We start from the raw sequence: 19429 nt of genomic DNA, 5'->3' as shown, positions 1-19429 counted from the left end.
AGAGGCAGGAGCAAAGAGGAAAACCCAAAGCCACATTTTTAAAATGGGGGTGAATTTTAAATGCAAACAGCCCGGAGGAGGGGAGGGGGCCGGTCTGCAGGCGCCCGGGCCGGCCCGCCTGCCGGGGCAACTTTCCGGGCGGGAGGTGCGGCCGGAGGGGCGGCGCCGGCGGCGGGAGGCGGGAGTCGGGGGCCGAGGGGGGGAGTCACTTTAAAGGCTCTTTCTTACCCATAATGCTTTGTGGGGACGTTGACAAGTGGATCCAAGATGGCGTAGAAAGTAATGACAGGTAAGTCCTGACTTCCCCCTTCTCTGCTGCTGGGACCGCTCCGCGAGCTGCCGGAGCCCTCTGGGGAGGAGACCTGACTCCCCTCCGGTCCCCGAGGCCCCGGGAGGGGCGTCCCTCGGACGGGCTGGGGACTCAGGCGGCCGCGGCGGGGCCTGGGAAGCGGGGCTCTTCGAGGCGAGGCCCGGACGCTGGGGCTGTTTACAGCTTCTTCCCCTCCTCGGTCCCCTTCCCCTCCGCTGGGGGCCGCGGCGCCCGGGGCCCAGGCGGTGGAGGGGGCTTTGCAGACCTGGGCCGCGAGCCTGTGGGAGGTTTCTCCAGCCGCGGGCACTCGGGTGGAGGGGGGGGGGGGGTCGAGCCGCCTTGCACGCTGCCCTCCTCCGGGTCGCGGCTGGGGGTGGGGAGCGTGCGGGCCTCCCACGCCCCGCTCGATCGCCCCCTCTGGGCTCGGACTTGCAGCGGTGGGGCGGGGGCCGGGGGTGGGCGTCGGCAAAAGTGGGTCAGGGGTGCGCCCCCTTCCTCCCCCGCCCGGGGCTGTTGCCCGAGCTTCACTTTTCTCCCCCCCCCCTTTCTCCGCCCCCTCCTCGGAAATTCTCATTGGCCCACAAGCGCATCAACAAAAATAAAAACTATCAAAAAAAAAAAAAAAGACTATCTTTTCCTGGAGATTCTTTTAAGACTCCCCTTTCCTCGGGGTAAGGGACTGCAGTTTTATTTAGGGAACTTTGATTCCTCTCTCCTCAAATTATTTGAGCTTTCTGCACCCTAGCCTTAGCTGGGGATCCTTCAGACAGGGCTGGAAGCCAAGGGTCTTAGGATTCTTGGATTGGGATCCTCCGGTTTTGTTTGCAACTCAAAATTGTTATTCCTTCTCCTTCACAACTTAGACTTTTCGGGCAAATCGTTAATATGTATAATTCCAGAGACAGTGGATGCCGGGTGTGGGTGGGAGGTGGGGTGGGGAGGGAGGAGTTCTGGCTAGTTTGTTCTTAATTTTGCCCTGTCTTAAACTTACATTAATGAGGTTTCTTGTCCTTTATTTCTTTTTTTTCCTTCTTTGAAAGTAAAATCAGTCAGTTTTGAAAGAGATGACTTTTTTTTTTTTTTTTTTTTTTTACATTTTGGATCTTAAGAGAATTTTATAGTCTGTTCTGCCATCACACAGAAAGGAGAAGTGCTTTTATTTTAAACTAAAACAATCATTTACAAAACTGCTTACTGTACCATTTTGGTAACTTTTTCCATTTAAATTTTAGAAGCCCTTTTACTTGGGGCTGATAAAGTTATTTGCTACTGGTGATGCCTGTTACTGATGTTGTACAGACACATTTTACTTTTCTATTTGCCTCAGGAATTGGATGAAGTAATTGATCACTAAAGAACTACAGTGCTGATGAGATGTGTAAGGTGAGACTGGAGTTAAGAATGATTTACCTTTTTTCCCCCTTCTTTATTTTAACTAATGCACAAGGGTGAGGCTGAAACTAAATTGACGGGACCATCTTTATTTTCCAAACATCTCAATCAATCACATGGGTGTATAGACAGGGCTCCATTTAGAAAGGAGAAATGTGTCCTATGGACCAAACTTTTCAGTTGTTGAACATGCTCAGCTATAGTGGAGCGTATCCACAGCCAAATGTTATTTGCAACTTTCCTTGATCAGTATCTTCACCAGGGGTCATTATATTTAAATTTCCTTGTGTAATTTCAGTTGGATGTCTTAATTTCTTGTGTGTATTGGGAGCCATCACATACTCCACATTGAGCGTTAGTGATTGTTTATGTGGATTTTGTGTGTCCACAGTTCCTGGGACTCTTGTCAAATATAACCTTTCCTTTGGAAAGATTTATTTTAGGCATCAGTCTCTCCTTTTGTTTTATAAAAACTGGAATAATACTTGTCACGTGGTTATTTTGAAATAAAAAACAAGGGTGTTGAGATTTTAGCTTATTAGGGCTAAGACTGGTCTGTCAATTTTTGGTCCTATGTGATATGTGAATTGGAAGTGTTGCTTTAATCTAATTTAGAATGCTTTGGATTTAAAGGACGTTGATAGAGTGTGAGCAGTTATAATTCAGTAAGGAGGAGGAGAGAAGTTTGCTAATTTTACATTTTTCACAAGCACTTTTCTCAACTTTAAAAATATTTTGTTATGGTTTATTGAGAAAATGTAAAGTTATTATGGGAAATTGGTCATTGTTTGTGTCTGTGTGTGTGTTTTTTCCCCAACACATCTGGGTAGCCTTTGGATTTTGAGATCCTGTCACAAACTTCCTATTTATCACAATATCTATTTAAGGAGAATAAGCTGTGCTTTATTTTTTTTTCCAGATTGAGGCATACTATTGACATTTTGCTTTACCAAAAAAAAAAAAAAAAAAAAAGGAAACCCCCAAAACAACAAAAACAAAACAAAACCGTACACACAAAAACCTGGGAGGGGAAGGTGGACATAAATCAATCATCCTTCTGTAAGTGCACAGGCCACATTTGCTTGCGTTTGAAACTTGTGTGTATTACATAGATTTTTATTTATTTTTTATTTTTTATTAAAAAAGTTTTTTTTAATGTTTATTTTTGAGAGACAGACAGTGTGAGAGGGCAAGGGGTAGAGAGAGAGGGAGACACAGAATCCGAAGCAGGCTCCAGGCTCTGAGCTGTCAGCACACAGCCTGATGGTGGGCTCGAACTCACAAACCGAGAGATCATGACCTGAGCTGAAGCCGGACGTTTAACCGACTGAGCCACCCAGGAGCCCCCATAGATTTTTATTTTTATTCTTTGCTGAGCAAATGTGGATTTTAAAATTTATTTTCAGCTTACAGATAGAGGCATATTCATGCCTTAGACCTCCCAATCAAGACCTTTTATTTTTATTTATTTATCTATTTAATTTTGCAGATTACTTTGTGGAAGGGAACCAGTGATCTCTGTCTTGGCCGATGGAGATGTTTGTTTGTGGTCTGAAAAATTGAATATTTAGGACACCTGCCTGGTTCAGTTGGAAGAACCTGAGACTCTTGATCTCTGGGGTCAGGAGTTTGAGCCTTATGTTGGGTGTAGAGAATGCTAAAAAAAATAAATAAGGACAAACTTAAAAAAATTGAGTATTTAGAAATAGGTAGTCTCTTGTGGCTAGTGTTGTTTGGCCTGCATTGTGTCAAGACCTTTTCCACAGTTTTCATACGTGTAGACCATGTAAATTGTCAGTAGTCACTTCAAAGTGAAGTTAGTGGTTGGCCATCAAACAAGTTGTTACACAAAGTATTCTAAAATAAGAAGTACCTTCGTCTTAAAGGTTGAGGCAAAGTAGAAGTCTGTCTTTTAGCTGAATAAAGGCAGCTTTTTTCGTCTATCCTTTTGGCTGAGAAGCTAGGACACTATTTTTAGGTAAGGCTGTAGTTTTGGGGAGTCATTAAGTACCTCTCTATCAGGTGCCAAACTTGTTTTTTGCCACTGTTAGCAAGATTTTTCATCTTCTAATATCAAAAATATTCAGTCTGCATCATTATAAAGTCTGTATACATTTATGGACTGGCCAGTGTTTTACTGGAGAGGGGAGGGATGCCAAAACAACAGGACAGATCATCAGGCAGAGGGCCTTGTGTAGTTTAAAAATACACAGCATATTCATGAAAGGCTAAGAATATTGCAGAGGGACCTACAAATAAGTAGACCAGATCTCGTACATGCATTTTTATTCCCTGTTTAAGAGGTAGGCTTGGTATTAATATTAAATGCAAGTTAGTCTATAATTGTCTGACTATATTTAAGATCCAAATACAGGCTCAGCACAAGAAATAACATCCTTGGCCTCTTGTTTCAAATGCATAGAAGATTTTGGGCCAAGTTTATTAACTTGTTGATAAACAAGGTAGGGGGAGGGGCTACTTAAAAATTACGAGCAAATTGTTATGGTTGTTTATTCTCATAAACGTAGATAAGTGTGCCTGCAAATACAGTTTGATTTCTAAGTAATATTTTGAAACGTTTTCTGGGAAAGAACTATGTTATGTGTGGAGAATGTGGACACACCAGCTTACAGTTCATTTAAATTGATGGGTGTAGTCAGGATTTAATGTAGCACTGGCTAGAAGCAACATAAAACATAGTGGTTTGTCACTCCAGGAGTGGCTGGGGTAATACTTTTGAGTAATCCTGAATTTTAATAGAGTTATTATTCCTTTTTTAACAAATTGTAGATGTTGTGTGAAGACTTTTAATTTCTATATGTAATATAATTTTTAGAAGCTGTCAGTTGTCTAAGACTAGTTGACAGTTTTTCAGAGTCATACCAACTTGTTTACTTGTATAAATTGTACTGGGTCATTTCTCTAAGAGCAGGAAGTTGTCTGGTAAAACCAACGTTTATATATTCATCCTGCTTTGAACCAAAAAAACCCCCGATTCATCATTAGATCTTCAGAGAACGCATGGCATATTTTTTGACTGAACCATTCTGAAGTGTGAATGTTTGTGATTTTTGTTATTTTGGTGCCATATTTTAGGTGTTCTCAGCACATCTGAATTTGCCTTTTTGCTTTCTTCTGTGGAAATTCTCCTTGCGGTGACAATATTCCTGTAAGGGGAGCTTCCTGTCACTAGGCAAAATGTATAACTAACATAGTTTTAAACAGTTGTTTTTATGCAAAACTGACGCATGCTGTGGTAAACAAATTTGAACAGTACTTAAGTGTGTAAAGTAAAAAAGATGGAAAAAATAAAAAGCCTTCGTTCCCTTTCCTCTTTCGTTGTATTCCCTTGAGCTGACAATGGAAAACAGTTGGTGTCATTTGGCTTTTGGAAGACCTGTTACTGGGTATTTATATAGTAGTAGGGAAAGCAGAGGGAGAAGTTGCGGAAGGCATGGCCACTGAACCAGTTTAGATGTTGTGCAGGGGCTAACATCTCTTTCCTGCTGATGTTAAGTAATACTGATAATCATAAACTACCATCAGTTGAAGATAACTGTAATTGAATTGTTAGTGAGACACCCGGTTAATTCCATTGTCGGGATGGTATACTTTTGATTTGTTGATCCCGTAAGGAAAAAAAAAATATTTGTGAATTGAATTTATATAACCTTAGGGCCGGGGGTAATGGTGGTAATTACCACCTGTAGAATTTTATGATAAACCACACAGTGTGTTTACTATAGTCTCTTTATAACTCATCATCTCTCCTTTAATTCTCGGAACAACCCGAAGATACTTGCTGTTATTTCTGTTTTGCCCAGGAGGAGATTTAGGCCAAATGTGAACAACTAGCCAACAGATGTCATGATGACTAGTAGCTTGTGGTGCTGGCCTGTCTTGGAAGGCCTGTGCTCTTCCCCCTGCAATGTGCTCTGCTGCTCATCCCTGGTCTGTCTGATTTTCCAGATGAGGAGATTTAGGCCTGCAGAAGTCAAGTGACTTGCCCAAGGTCACACAGCTAAGTAATAGCAACAATAAACCGAACTTTTATCTCTGGTCTCTTATCTCAGGACTTTTGGTCCTGGCTGATTAGGCTACGTTTTACTGAAATACTATGGACCAGAAGACCATACGCTGTGAATATTGGATACAAACGCTTCAGAACTGATACATCAGCAAAGGTGTTTTCTACTATGTATTGAAAAGCTTCCTTTTCTCTCTTTCAGAAATTATAAAGAGCTCTGATGGGCTATTTGGGTGATACCCAGTGCAGTGAACTGCAGGTGAGTAAGGTTTAGGAGAGCTTTATTTAGAAAACAAGAACTTGGTGATGCCTGAGGAAGGGAGGAGAGACTTTAAATGTAGAGTGTCTGGCCAGGAAGCATAAGCTGGGACAAGGATGCAGTGATGCTGCATGGTAGGGAAGCTGTGGAAACCTGAAGATGCGGGTCCTGACTGAATTGGCTGCTTCTGGAACAGACTGGATGAGGATGAACATACTCTGAGGAGCCCGGGGGCCGCTCTGCCAGAGTTTGTTTGAAGAGAAGCCAGGGTAGGTTAATCTTCTACTTACGTTCTGACTGAGTAACTGCACAGAGACGACTCCTATCTGCGTATGATTAGAACTTGAGAGGCCCTTCAGTTTCTGAGTCAGCATTCTGGAGTGGTAATCCCCCTGTGCTCCCATGAACTTGGGGAAGTATTGAATAGTTTTGTTTTTCCTGTTATCTGCTGTGTGTGTGTTGTCACGAATGACTGTATATATCTGCATTTTTGTGCATCTAGATAGTGAGAACACAGCGATAGAAACAAAAGGTTAAACTTTGTTTAAACAACTAATGGTTGTTTTAATTAGTCCTTCCTATTTGTTGTCTTTTGCTGAAATGCTCTGCTAAGAAAGGCCATTTGATCTTTATTATTTGTAATTCACAAGAACTAATTTTCTTGGTCCATTATAGCATCTTGGTCTTTCATTTTAAATTTGGACAATGGTGATACTACAGCAAAAACAATTAGAAGACTGTTTTGATACTGTCCTTGTGGGGCATCAGTGCTAAAATTATGTTTTGATACATTTTCAATGCTAGTCTTTTTTAGACCTCACCAGCTCAAGGAAGCTTCATCTGTTGATAAAATATCTTGCCATCCTGCCTTATGGCCTCTGGTCTCTGGTTTATAAGACATTGCCAGCTACTTTTTACCCATCTGCTTTAAGCTGGAGTTTTCAGTTTTCTGTTCTTTGTAGTTGGAATAACTTTTCTTTTTCCCTTTCACGGTACCTTGGTCTCTTGGCCCTTAGTTCTTTGATTTGCCCATGATTTCAGACTGCTTTTTAAATGTGATACAGTCCGTCACTGAGGCAGCAAGTTGGCTTTGAGAATACCCGACACTCGAATGTGACGCTACTGTATCCTTTCAGGTTTTATAATTGAATGTGGGCTTGGCTCTTTGCTGATTGTCTTTGTTTTTGAGGCTATGCTTGTTTTGCATGATTCATGGGTTCATGGGTGTGATCTGAAGACCATTCGAGATGGTTCCTTGGTCCTTGGAAAGCTATGGTCTGGGGTTGTCATATAGAGGTCATTGTGATAAGGAACGTGTGAGTTCTCAGGTAAGGCCAAAATGCTCAGTGATAGGTTGGACCTTTTCTTGAGGTTCTGTCAAGCTTGTATCCCGGAACCCCTCTTTCTTGAGTATGGGGGGACTTTCTTTTTTAAGTTAACAGGAATGGATATTAAATTGTTAAATATCTAGATTATTACCCTAAAATCGTTGATTTTCTTTTTGGCGTTCCATTAAAAACTATATATGTATGTATACACGTGTACACATACAAGCATTTACATGTATATATATGTGTACATATATATATTTTTTATTCATGTCTAATTATAGTGCATGTAATTGGAATTTTTTCTGCTTGTTAGATCATGGAACATTTTCATGTTATAGGTGTCACAATTTTAATTTATATGCTTACATTTTGAAAGGGTGCAAAATATTTCATCAAGTCATGCTCCCATAATTTACTTAAATTTTTTAATGTTAAGTTAAACATGTTGCTCCCTGGTTTTCACTTAATACTTTAATCTACATTATTGTAGATGTTTATTATTTTTTGACTAATTATAGTTCTAGGATACATTTCTGAGTGTTGTGTTATAATTTTTTTTTTTAATGTTTATTTTTTGAGAGAGAGAGACAGGGTGTGAGCAGGGAAGGGGCAGAGAGAGGGAGACAGAATCCGAAGCCGGCTCCGGGCTCTGAGCTGTCCACCTGGAGCCTGATGTGGGGCCCGAACCCACAAACCATGAGATCATGACCTGAGCTGAAGTAGGTTGCTTAACTGACTGAGCCACCCAGGCTCCCCCTGAGTGTATTGTGTTAAATGGAATGAATGTTATTACGACTTTTGATATGCGTTGCCACGCTGTTTTTCAAGAATGTTGTACCAGTTTGTACTATTAGCAGAAACACGGACGTACCAGTTTTACCATAACTGGACAGAAATACATTTTTTCCTTAAAAGTTTTTGCTCACTGGGGCGCCTGGGTGGCTCAGTCAGTTGGGCATCTGACTTCGGCTCCGGTCATGGTCTCACAGCTTGTGGGTTCGAGCCCCGCGTCGGGCTCTGTGCTGACAGCTCAGAGCCTGGAGCCTGCTTCGGATTCTGTGTCTCCCTCTCCCTCTGCACCTCTGCCCCCTGCTCACGCTCCGTCTCTCTCCCTCTCTCAAAAATAAATAAACATTAAAAAATATTAAAAAAAATTTTTTTTTAATGTTTATTTTTTTTTGAGACAGAGAGAGACAGAGCATGAACAGGTGAGGAGCAGAGAGAGAGGGAGACACAGAATCCGAAACAGGCTCCAGGCTCTGAGCCGTCAGCACAGAGCCCGACGCGGGGCTCGAACTCACGGACCGTGAGGTCGTGACCTGAGCCCAAGTCGGACGCCTAACCGACTGAGCCACCCAGGCGCCCCTAAAAAAATTTTTTAAAAAAAGTTTTTGCTCATTTGGTAGTGTAAAGTGGCATTTGCTTTTCTTTGTTCTAGAGTGTTGAATTTCATTCTTTGAATCTCTTCATGGTAAATTGTGCATATTCCCTGCTGTTTTGCGCAATACAGTATTGATGTAAGCTTTGGATAGTAAGGCGAGTATAACCAGGTGATGATAGGTAGTTAATAAAAAGATAACCAGAACCAATTCAGTGAAAACGTTCAAAGAGGTCTAGATGGTCAGGGATCTTGAGGACAGCGGTTGAGGGGGAACAGATGGATTATTCCAAGATTCAATTCAGCAAATGTTTCTTGGGCATCCACTTTATACAGTGTGCCACGTGTGTCCTCTGAGTGCTTCTCAAGCCGTCTTCTCGGCCTCTGCCTGCTTGGAGGCGGAGGCTACTTGAGAATGCTTGAGACTTGACCAGTGGGGACTCTGGCTGCCGAAGTCGCTTTTGTGGCTGCTTGGAGGGCCGAGGGGATCACCGTGTGGAATATCTGTAGCTCATTCATGGCATACCATCATGTCTTCACACAGTCTTTGAGAAGCTGTCTTGTGAGGAAGACGAAGATGAATAAAACCTATTTCCTACTCGTAAGGAACGAATCCTCTCGTAGGGAGAACAGGGGCACCAGAAAATGAAAGGACTACTAGGAGTCTGATAGGTGCTCTAAAAGAGGTTCCACCAAGGTGCTTAGTAGGGTTAAGTAGAGGGAGTGATACTGTCCCCTTGGGGATATCAGGGAACACTTCAGTTGAAGAAGCGGCATTTAAAGTGACCCCCCCGAGGAGGAGAAGCGATGGCAGGAGGCATTCTGGAGGGAATGATAGCTTGGGCAGAGGCTTGGGTTGGTGCCAGAATGAGGTGGGTGCCAGGAAACCGTGCGTCTAAACTCGTTGGACCCTGGGAGACATAACGGAACGCGATGGAAGATGAGGCCGCGGAGAGGTCAGGACTGGGTCTTGGAGGGTGTTGAGTGCCAAACCGAGGATGAGTATTGATGGATCGGCCGCGAGGAGACACAGGGAGGGACTTAGTTGTGCTCATGGCCATAGTTCAGGCGAGGGCCTGAATTGAGTCGCTGATGGCCTTGGGGATGGAAAGGAGGTGACAGATTCAGAAGATATTTTGGAGGTTGAACAGGGTTGTGGTGACTGATCAGGCAGGAGGGGAAGGAAACGGTCAGTTCTAAGTCAGAGGTGATGTTGAAGTGTTTATGCTTGGGTGGCTGGCAGAATGGCATCAGGACTGGGGACATCAGAAGGAAGAACACGTCTTAGGGGTTTGGAATAGAGAAAAGATGAATTTGGTTTTGTTTGTTGAGTTCCAGAAGCTAGGAGAAAGCCGAAGTCAGAATTTTAGTCTAGAAGGAACAGATGAGGAAGTTCAGGGCCCAGAGGCATTAGAGGGGCCAGAGAGGTCTCGTACTTATTAAAACCAAGCACAGATGAAGCTTCCTGACTCCCAGTCCAGTGTCCCCTTCCCTCCCTCACTGCCAAGAGCTGGAGGTTGTCATCTGGCTGTCGTCCTCACATTCAGGTGTACTCAGTAGAAAGTTGGGAGTGGCGGAGTTTATGTTGGGGAATGAGGACTTGCTTTTTTTATTTTTAACTTTAAAAAATTATTTTATTATTTTTTATTTATTTTATTTTAGAGAGTGAGCGAGCAGGGGAGAGGGAAAGAGAGAGAGAAAGAGAGAGAGAATCCCCAGCAGACTCCATGCTCAGAATTCCTGTTCTGCCTCAGACTTTGTGTTTTGGGCAAACCCCTGAAGTCTTCTTAGTTTGTGAGATGGAGATAAATAATATCAGCTTTGTAAAATCCCTTGAGACAAGGTATGTCAAAACCCTCTATGAACTCTAAACTTTCGGGCTAAATTATTATGCGGGTTTTAGTTGTCAGTAGTAACAAAAAAGTCGTGCTCTTCAACTTCAGGGTTCTGTGTTGCTGGCATAAAGTGTATCTGATTCAACAAATTTTTATTTTTCAGCACATACTTAGGTCAGGAACCTGGGGCTTCAATAGTGAACAAAGCAGACAAAATCCCAGCTCCCATGGAGCTCATATTCTAGACCTGGGGAGTAATAGTGAGCTGATGCTTTTATAACAGTGGCGAGACACTGTTCTAAGTACTTTTATAATTTAACCTGTTTAATTCTTGCAAGAGGCTTGCAAGGTAGATACTGTTATTATCCCTATTTTGCAGATTGGGAGATTGAGGCAGAGTTATGTAGGTTGTCTCAGGTTGCCATGCCAAGATTGAAATTCAGGCAGATCTGGTTTCAAGCTTGTAAACTCTTTTTTTTTTTTCTTAAATTTTTAATGTTTATTTTTGAGAGAGAGGGAGGAGAGAGCATGAGCTGGGGAAGGGCAGAGAGAAGGGGGGGACGGAGGATCCAAAGCGGGCTCGATGCTGACAGCAGAGAACCCGATGTGGGGCTTGAACCCACAAACCACGAGATCATGACCTAAGCTGAAGTTGGGTGCTTAACCGACTGAGCCACCCAGGCACCCCCTCAAGCTTGCATACTCTTAACTCCTGTTCTGTAGAACATTTTAAATTCATTCATGGTATACTAATGTTTAATAACAAAAAAGGTAGGCCCACATTGAAATTAATTCTAAGCAAATAAGTTTTTCTTGTATAAAAAACAAAACAAAACAAAAACCCATGAAAAGTGATGTTAGTTCTCTGCGGATGGTGACACGATAGTAGTCTTTCATAGAACAAAATTTTTCTCCCTAACTTTTCATAGGCTTCATCAACTTTTTTGGTTTCTTTAGATACAAATGGCCATGTCAATGGAAGGAAGTAATTTTTCTGCTGACCCTTGGACAGAATCTCTTCTTGAATGAATCCCCTTCTTGCTTTTTTACCTTTGCCTCCACTCCCCTCCCTTTTGTTACCTTAGGGGCAATTCCCTTCTCCGATCTCTCCTGCTCTCTGTTCTTCCTTGTTCTCACCGCTCTTCTGTCCTTACCAGTCTCATCAGCTGGCCATGTCCTGAGAGAGTCCCTGCCTCCCGCCTTCTCTTTCCTTTTGTTTTTTTTTTTTTTTTTTAAACGTTTATTTATTTTTGAGACAGAGAGAGACAGAGCATGAACGGGGCAGGGTTAGAGAGAGGGAGACACAGAATCTGAAACAGGCTCCAGGCTCTGAGCCGTCAGCACAGAGCCCGACGCGGGGCTCGAACTCACAGACCGTGAGATCATGACCTGAGCCGAAGTCGGCCGCTTAACCCACTGAGCCACCCAGGCGCCCCCCGCCTTCTCTTTCCTAGCTTGCCGCTCGCCAACCACCTTGGACTTGGTCCTGTGTTTTGGCTTTTCTGAGTTTATTTAGTGGGACTAATTTCTCACCTTTGACTCTGGCTCTTGGTCCTTCTTTTTTTATTTAAAAAAATTTTTTTTTTAAATGTTCATTTATTTTTGAGAGACAGAGCACAAGCAGGGAAGAGGCAGAGAGAGAGGGAGACACACAATCCAAAGCAGGCTCCAGGCTCCGAGCTGTCAGCACAGAGCCCAACGCGGGGCTCGGACTCACGAACTGCAAGATCATGACCTGAGCCTAAGTCGGATGCTTAACCAACTGAGCCACCCAGGCGCCCCTGCTCTTGGTCCTTCTTCATGGGTAGGGCATACTGGGAAATGGACCATGAGGAATCCTTAAGTTTGCTTCTGGATTAAGCCGTGGGCCTCACTGCTTATAAGGAGGTTATTAAGGCTTGTGTACTTGTAGTTTTTAGAATTTTGGTTAAATATGCATGACAAGAAATTTACCATTTTAGCCATTTCTATATTCATTTCAGTGGCAGTAAGTGCAATCGTGTTGTTGAACTGCCTCCACCATCTGTCTCTAAAACTCTCTCATTGCCCCGAACCGAAACTGTGTACCTGTTAAACAACTCTCCGTTTCCCCCTCCTGCAAGCCTCTGGCAACCAGCATTCTATTTTCTGTCTCTATGAATTTGCCATTCTAGGTCCCTCATATAAGTACAATCATACATTGTCCTTTGTGCCTGGCTTTTTTCACCTACCGTGGTGTCTTCAGGGCTCACCTATGTTGTGGCACGTGTCAGCATTTCCTTCCTTCTTAAGGCTAAATAATACGCCATTGTATGTAAGTGCCACATTTTTAATCCATTCATCTGCGGATGGACACTTGGGTTGTTTCCACCTTTTGGCTGTTAGACATAATGCTGCTGTGAACATGGGTGTACAGATATTTGTTCCAGTCCCTGCTTTTAGTTCTTTTGGATATTAACCCAGAAGTAGAATTGTTGGATCTTGTGGTAATTCTGTACTTAATGTTTTCCAAAGTAGTAACACCATCGTATGTCCCACCAGCAGTGTACAAGGATTCCAATTTGTTCACATCCTCACCAACACTTGTTATTTTCTGGGCTTTTTTTTTTTGTTTTTTGTTTTTTTTTTTTATAGTAGCCATCCTAATGGGTGTGAAATGATAATGTAAACTTATTTATTAAAAAAAATTTTTTTTTAATGTTTTCATTGATTTTTGAAGGAGAGAGAAAGGGAGAGAGAGAGACACAGAGCATGAGCGGGGGGAGGAACAGAGAGAGAGGGAGACACAGAATTCGAAGCAGGCTCCAGGCTCTAAGCTGTCAGCGCAGAGTCCGATGCGGGGTTGAACTCACTAACTGTGAGATCATGACCTGAGCTGAAGTCGGACGCTTAACCGACTGAGCCACCCAGGCGCCCCTAAACTTATTTATTTTTTAAGATTTTTAAGCAGTCTCTGTACTCAACATGGGGCTCGAACCTACAACCCCGAGATTGAGTCACACGCTCCACTCACTGAGCCAGCCAGGCGCCACAAATGTATATCTATTTTAAGGTTGTTTTATATAGAATAATAGAATTTCAGCACTAGAAATGATACTAAGGATTTCTAATCCAATTAGCAGTTGACAGCAAAGGATGTTCTCCTATGCCTTAGCATTTACATTTCTTTCTCAACCAGAGTGGCGTTTTGGGCAAACGTGTCTATACTGGATCTCAGGCTCAAGATGAGCTATGTGTGCACTAGGGTACATGAAATACAGTTTTGTTTTGTTTTTTTAAGATTTTAAAAAATATTTATTAAAATTTTTTAAAGTGTTTTGTTTATTTTTGAGAGAGAGCAATAGAGTGTGAGTGGGGGAGGGGCAGAAGGAGAGGGAGACACAGAATCTGAAGCAGGCTCCAGCCTCCAAGCCGTCAGCACAGAGCACGACAGGGCCCGAACCCATGAACGGGGAAGATCATGACTTGAGTCGAAGTCGGACGCTTAACCAACTGAGCCACTCGGGCACCCCAGTGTTTGTTTATTGTTGAGAAGAGCGAAAGCAGGGAAGGGGCAGAGAGAGGGGGACATAGGATCCAAAGTTGACACTGTGCTGATAGGCTGACAGCATTGAGCCCAATGCGGGGCTCGAACCCACAAACTGGGAGATCATGACCTGAGTTGAAGTCGGATACTCAACCAACTGAGCCACCCAGACGCCCCTATACTGTATTGTTTTATAATCAACTTGTTTTTACTTAACCAAATGGGAGCAGGAAACTCTGTACTGAGTTTCAAACGCTGATTTGAAAATATATTTTTAGAACATAGATTGTTGGTAAATTAAAGACAGCTTTTAAGAGGGATGATGGTGGTTGGTGGTACTGTTTTAATTATGCAGTTGGCTTTTTAAAAATCGATTTATGTTTTACGTAAAAAGCTCAACTGTTTGGGATTATGTGTTTACAAGTCTACACAGATAATCTAAAAGGAAAAATGAAGAAATGCAAATAGAAAATTTTTGTAGTCATAAAGTTTTCTTGGCAAGCAGCAACCTTTTCTAGAAAATCAGTCTTTTAATGTAATTTGATTGCTTCATAAATGTGGGTTTTTAAATATGTATACTTTTAATGATTAGTAAGCATGTTAAATGATTTGGGAGGAGGCTCAAACTTTTCAAGAAATAATTTGGAATTATTGAAAGAAGGCTATTGCCAGAGTTGCTAGCAATTCTAAAATATGGGTCAGGAAAAGCCAAGCTAGTAGATGGAAAAAACCCCCTCAGTTTTAGCTGCTGATACAGCTTTTAAAATTTAGTTTTTCTTGGGGCACCTGGGTGGCTCAGTCGGTTGAACGTCCGACTCTTGGTTTCAGCTCAGGTCATTATCTCACGGTTCGTGAGTTGGAGCCCTGTATTGGGCTCTCCGCTGACAGTGTGAAGCCTGCTCAGGATTCTCTCTCTCCCTTTCTCTCTGCCCACCCCCCGCCCCCGCCACCAAATAAATAAATAAACTTAAAAAAATTAAAAGTTTTTCTTGTTTTTATCATTTTAATTACTAAAACAGATGGTGGAAGGTCCATTAGGGTATTTCTTTTATGTGTTTAAAACATTTTACTTTGCTATGTGATTCCATTCATTCTGGAATTTAGGAGAATTTACCTCTTTATGAAAGAAATTATTCAAAATGGAATATGATTGATGATCTTAGTTTCTAGTTTTCTTCTCAATAGGCTTAGTCTCTCTTCTAATGCTTCTTGCATGCTCAGAGATTTTATAAGAGTTTTAGAGAAAAGTGCGAGCAAGACTGGGTGAATATTAAACACAGTAGAATGAATAAAACTTTTGCTTTGCAGAATATTTTGCCTGTGTATCTCATAGAACCATCGCAGATTCCAGTTTTGGATAAAAGCAGATAAGTTTAAAGATAACACAACATTCCTCTTTATGACTTGGAATTCTAATGAGTATTTAATTTGGTACAGGACAGTTCTTGGAATGCTTGGCATTCAGGTTATTTTAGGCCATCTCTTTGGGAAATTCAATTAAAGTCTTTATTGAATGGCTTTAGTGAATTGAATGGTTGTCTCGGGATATAAATGATATAAAATATGACCCCGATTTATAAGATGGTTGTGTCAGGCAGATAGGGCATCTTATATGATATATTTAATCCAAAATAATAGATGATTAATCCAAAATAATAGATGATTCTGTAGGAAGTACTGGTTTGGGGAGAGCATCTTAGGGAAGTAGGTATGGAAGCCTTCATTTAAAGGTGAGTAGAAGTTAGGTTCAGAGAGAGAGGAGGGCAGGGACTGCAGGCAGAGGGACGGGCATGGTGTCAGAGACTGGGAAGCCTGACTGCCCGTGGGTTGTGGTGGGAAAGTTAGTTAGGTGGTAGCCAGACTGTGGGTGGCCTGGATATTTAGTACCGAAGCTCCTTGCCACCTCCAGAGGCATGGCCCTTCATGCTCTGCCCCTTGAGGAAGCCTGACTCCCTAGTTCAGGAGGGAGAAGGGGGTGTGTCCTTCCCCCATGGGGCTAGGTCATGGGGCTTATTTTAATGTATCAATCTGGCTTTTCTTTTGTCACGACATTTACTTTCCAGTAGAGTCTTGTTTTCAGAATAATAGAATTTCCATAGGGAAAATAATAATGCATGAGGCAGATTAAAGGCAATAATTAAAAAAAAAAAAAAGTGAATCACAACTTTTTTCTGGCAGTTCTTCCTTTGTTTACATTTTTGTTTTGTTAGTTGTTTAAAGAAACTTGTGTATTTTATTATATTTGTCTTTTAAGTTTTCCTATGGTTTTATTGTTATATAGCTTAATAATTGAGGATAACTTGGAGTCCAATCAAGTCCTGATTATGGCTCTTAGTAATTGCTGTCAGAGTGGATAGTGGTAATGTTTAGCACAGCTCTCAGTCTTATGAGATCTTTACAAATGCAGTCTGATTCATTCCACCCAAGTTAATCATGAGGGAGATAATTTTTTTTTGTTGTTTCTGATGGAGACAAACGTCTAAGACAGAGATACAGAAATCATCTTCGGTTTAGATTGAAGAAATTTTATTTGCTACTATGGGCTCCTGCTGTTTGATCACAGTTTATTTTTGTTCTTTGAAGTCTGTCTTTAATCAAATAAGATTTTTAGCTCTTTTGAAATAAAGGGGGGCCATGCATACATTAATAAGAAAATTAAGGAAGATAACTGATTAAAAAAATTTTTTTTAATGTTTATTTATTTTTGAGAGAGAGAGAGAGAGCACGAGCAGGGGAGGGGGAGAGAGAGAGAGAGGGAGACACAGAATCCCAAGCAGGCTCCAGGCTCTGAGCTGTCAGCGGGGCCTGAACTCACAAACTGTGAGATCATGACCTGAGCCGAAGTCGGACGCCTAACCAACTGAGCCACCCAGGCGCCCCATAACTGATTTTTTTTAAACAATAAAATACATTTCATGCCTTGATTTCATGGTGGTCTGATGGTTATTCTCATACTGTTTTAGAAAGAAGTCCCCAGTGGGCAAAGAATGATGCTTTTAAAAATCACCTTCCTTTTTTTCATCTGTTACTGAAAATATCTTAGTCCAGGCCTGTCTACCTACCACCTCTGTGGTGCACTATTGATTTCATTTTTCTTTCAATATTTACTTTTGGTTCTAGACAAATTACCTAGTGATGATGGAATTCTTGAAAAATATTCTATATTTTGTGCCAAGTGAACTCAATGATTGCTCTATTTGGAGACATTCTTTCTGAAGGCTCCATTCTTGCCTCTAAAACCTACATGCACGGAAGAGGAAATGTATAGGTTTTCCATTTATTAACAACACCCTTATCCTTCTGTATCTGTTTCTTTTCAATTTTTAAAAACTATGTTAGGGGCCCCTGGGTGGCTTGGTCGGTTGAGCATCCACCTCTTGATTTCGTCTCAGGTGATGATCTCATGATTCGTGGGCTCGAGCCCTGTGTTGGGTTCTGTGCTGTCAGCATGGAGCCTGCTTGGGCATTTCTCTGTCCTCCTTTCTCTGCCCCTCCCCTGCTTGGATGTGCATGTGCGCGTGCTCTCTCCTCTCTCTCTCTCTCTCTCTCAAAATAAATAAACTTTAAAAAACAAAAACCATATTAATTATGACACCGATTCATATTTTAAAAGCAATTTAAAAGTTTATTCTTGGGGCGCCTGGGTGGCTCAGTCGGTTAAGCGTCCGACTTCAGCTCAGGTCACGATCTCGCGGTCCGTGAGTTCGAGCCCCGCGTCGGGCTCTGGGCTGATGGCTCGGAGCCTGGAGCCTGCTTCCGATTCTGTGTCTTCCTCTCTCTCTGCCCCTCCCCCGTTCATGCTCTGTCTCTCTCTGTCTCAAAAATAAATAAAACCTTAAAAAAAAAATTAAAAAAAAAAAGTTTATTCTTAAAACTATCACACGGTAAAAGTTGGCTTTTGTCTTTTGGTGTATATTTCTATTAATTTCCTACACATATAGTTTGTGCACCTAGCACCGCAGTCAGGATACAGAGCAGTGTCCTCACCCTCTTCTTTCATAGTCCCCCCCCCCCCCCCCCCCGCCCCCGCCATAACCCCTCCCGCCACTGACCTTTTTCCATCCCTTTAGTCTTGGCTTTTCGAAAATATAATACAAATGGGATCATACAATAGGTAAGCTTTTAAGACTGGGCTCTTTTACTTTTTCAGTCATGTAAGGTATTGCATATATTGCAAATGTACTCTTTTTTTATTGCTGAGTAGTTTTCCATGGTCACTTATTAAGGGACATTTGGATATATCTCATTTTTTAGCAGTTATGAATAGAGCTGCTGTAAACATTTGGGTATAGATTTTTGTGTGAACGTGGCTTTTCATTTCTCCAGGGTAGCTGTCTGGGGAGAGGGGATTGCTGGGTCATGTAGTGAGTATGTGTTTAACTTTTTTAAGAAATTGTCAGCCCTTTTTCTGGAGTAGCTGTACCATTTTATATTCCCACCAGCAATGTCTTGAGTGTTCCAGTTCTTCCGCATCGCCGATATTATCAATGTTTGTAATGTAGCCACTCTAATAGTATGTAGTAGTGTCTAATCATGGTTTTAATTTGCATTTCTCTGATGACTAAAGCCTCATCTTTTCATGTGCTAATTTGCCATCATTATGCCCTCTTTGGAGTGTGTGTGGAAATCTTTTATCCAGCTTTTAATTTGGTTGTTTGCTTATTGTTGAGTTTTGAGACTTCTTTCTGTGTTCAGACACAAATCCTCTTTCAGACATGTGATGTGCAGATAATTGTGCAGATAATTTTTTCTTAGTCTTTAGTTTTCGTTTTCTTAACAGTGTCTTTCAAAGACCCAAAGTGTAATTTTGATGAAGTCCAATTTATCAGTGTTTTTCCTTTTTTTTTTTATTGTACTAAGATGGATAGATTTTAAAACAAATTTCTTTTCTTTTTTTTTTTTTTTTTTTAACATTTTTTATTTATTTTTGGGACAGAGAGAGACAGAGCATGAACGGGGGAGGGGCAGAGAGAGAGGGAGACACAGAATCGGAAACAGGCTCCAGGCTCCGAGCCATCAGCCCAGAGCCCGACGCGGGGCTCGAACTCACGGACCGCGAGATCGTGACCTGGCTGAAGTCGGACGCTTAACCGACTGCGCCACCCAGGCGCCCCAACAAATTTCTTTTCTATAAAAGTAGTGAAAACTAACTTAGCGATAGCGATGTTCTTATAAAGTTGACTTGTGGAAAGTGCAAATGTTATCATTTCTTGGAAAGGTGGTGCTAATTAAAATACTCCTTATCCTTAGTCTTATGGACGCACGGGACTTTTGCTTCACCAAAGGAGATGATTGGCTTAGGTTTGTGAAGACTTTCACACTTTCTTTTATTTTTATTTTTATTAAATGTTTATTTATTTTTTGAGAGACAGCGAGTGCAAGGGATGGGCAG

The 19429-nt window shown here is 41.8% G+C and overlaps 1 protein-coding gene across 6 annotated transcripts in view; it reads left to right on the top strand.

The window, feature by feature from the left end:
- The first annotated feature begins 214 nt into the window (after positions 1-214).
- The window catches only part of HELZ (helicase with zinc finger), a 166330-nt gene continuing 147115 nt past the window's right edge, over positions 215-19429 (top strand). For 2 of the 6 annotated variants that reach the window (XM_058702967.1, XM_058702962.1), the window contains exons 1-3: positions 215-289; positions 1638-1693; positions 5932-5988. The gene's annotated coding sequence lies outside the window, so the exon portion shown is untranslated. The other 4 variants (XM_058702964.1, XM_058702963.1, XM_058702966.1 and 1 more) reach the window with 4 other exon arrangements.

The sequence above is a fragment of the Neofelis nebulosa genome, chromosome 16 (assembly GCF_028018385.1).
Source record: "Neofelis nebulosa isolate mNeoNeb1 chromosome 16, mNeoNeb1.pri, whole genome shotgun sequence".
Taxonomy (NCBI): Eukaryota; Metazoa; Chordata; class Mammalia; order Carnivora; family Felidae; genus Neofelis; species Neofelis nebulosa.
This window is presented reverse-complemented; position numbering and strand designations above follow the sequence as displayed.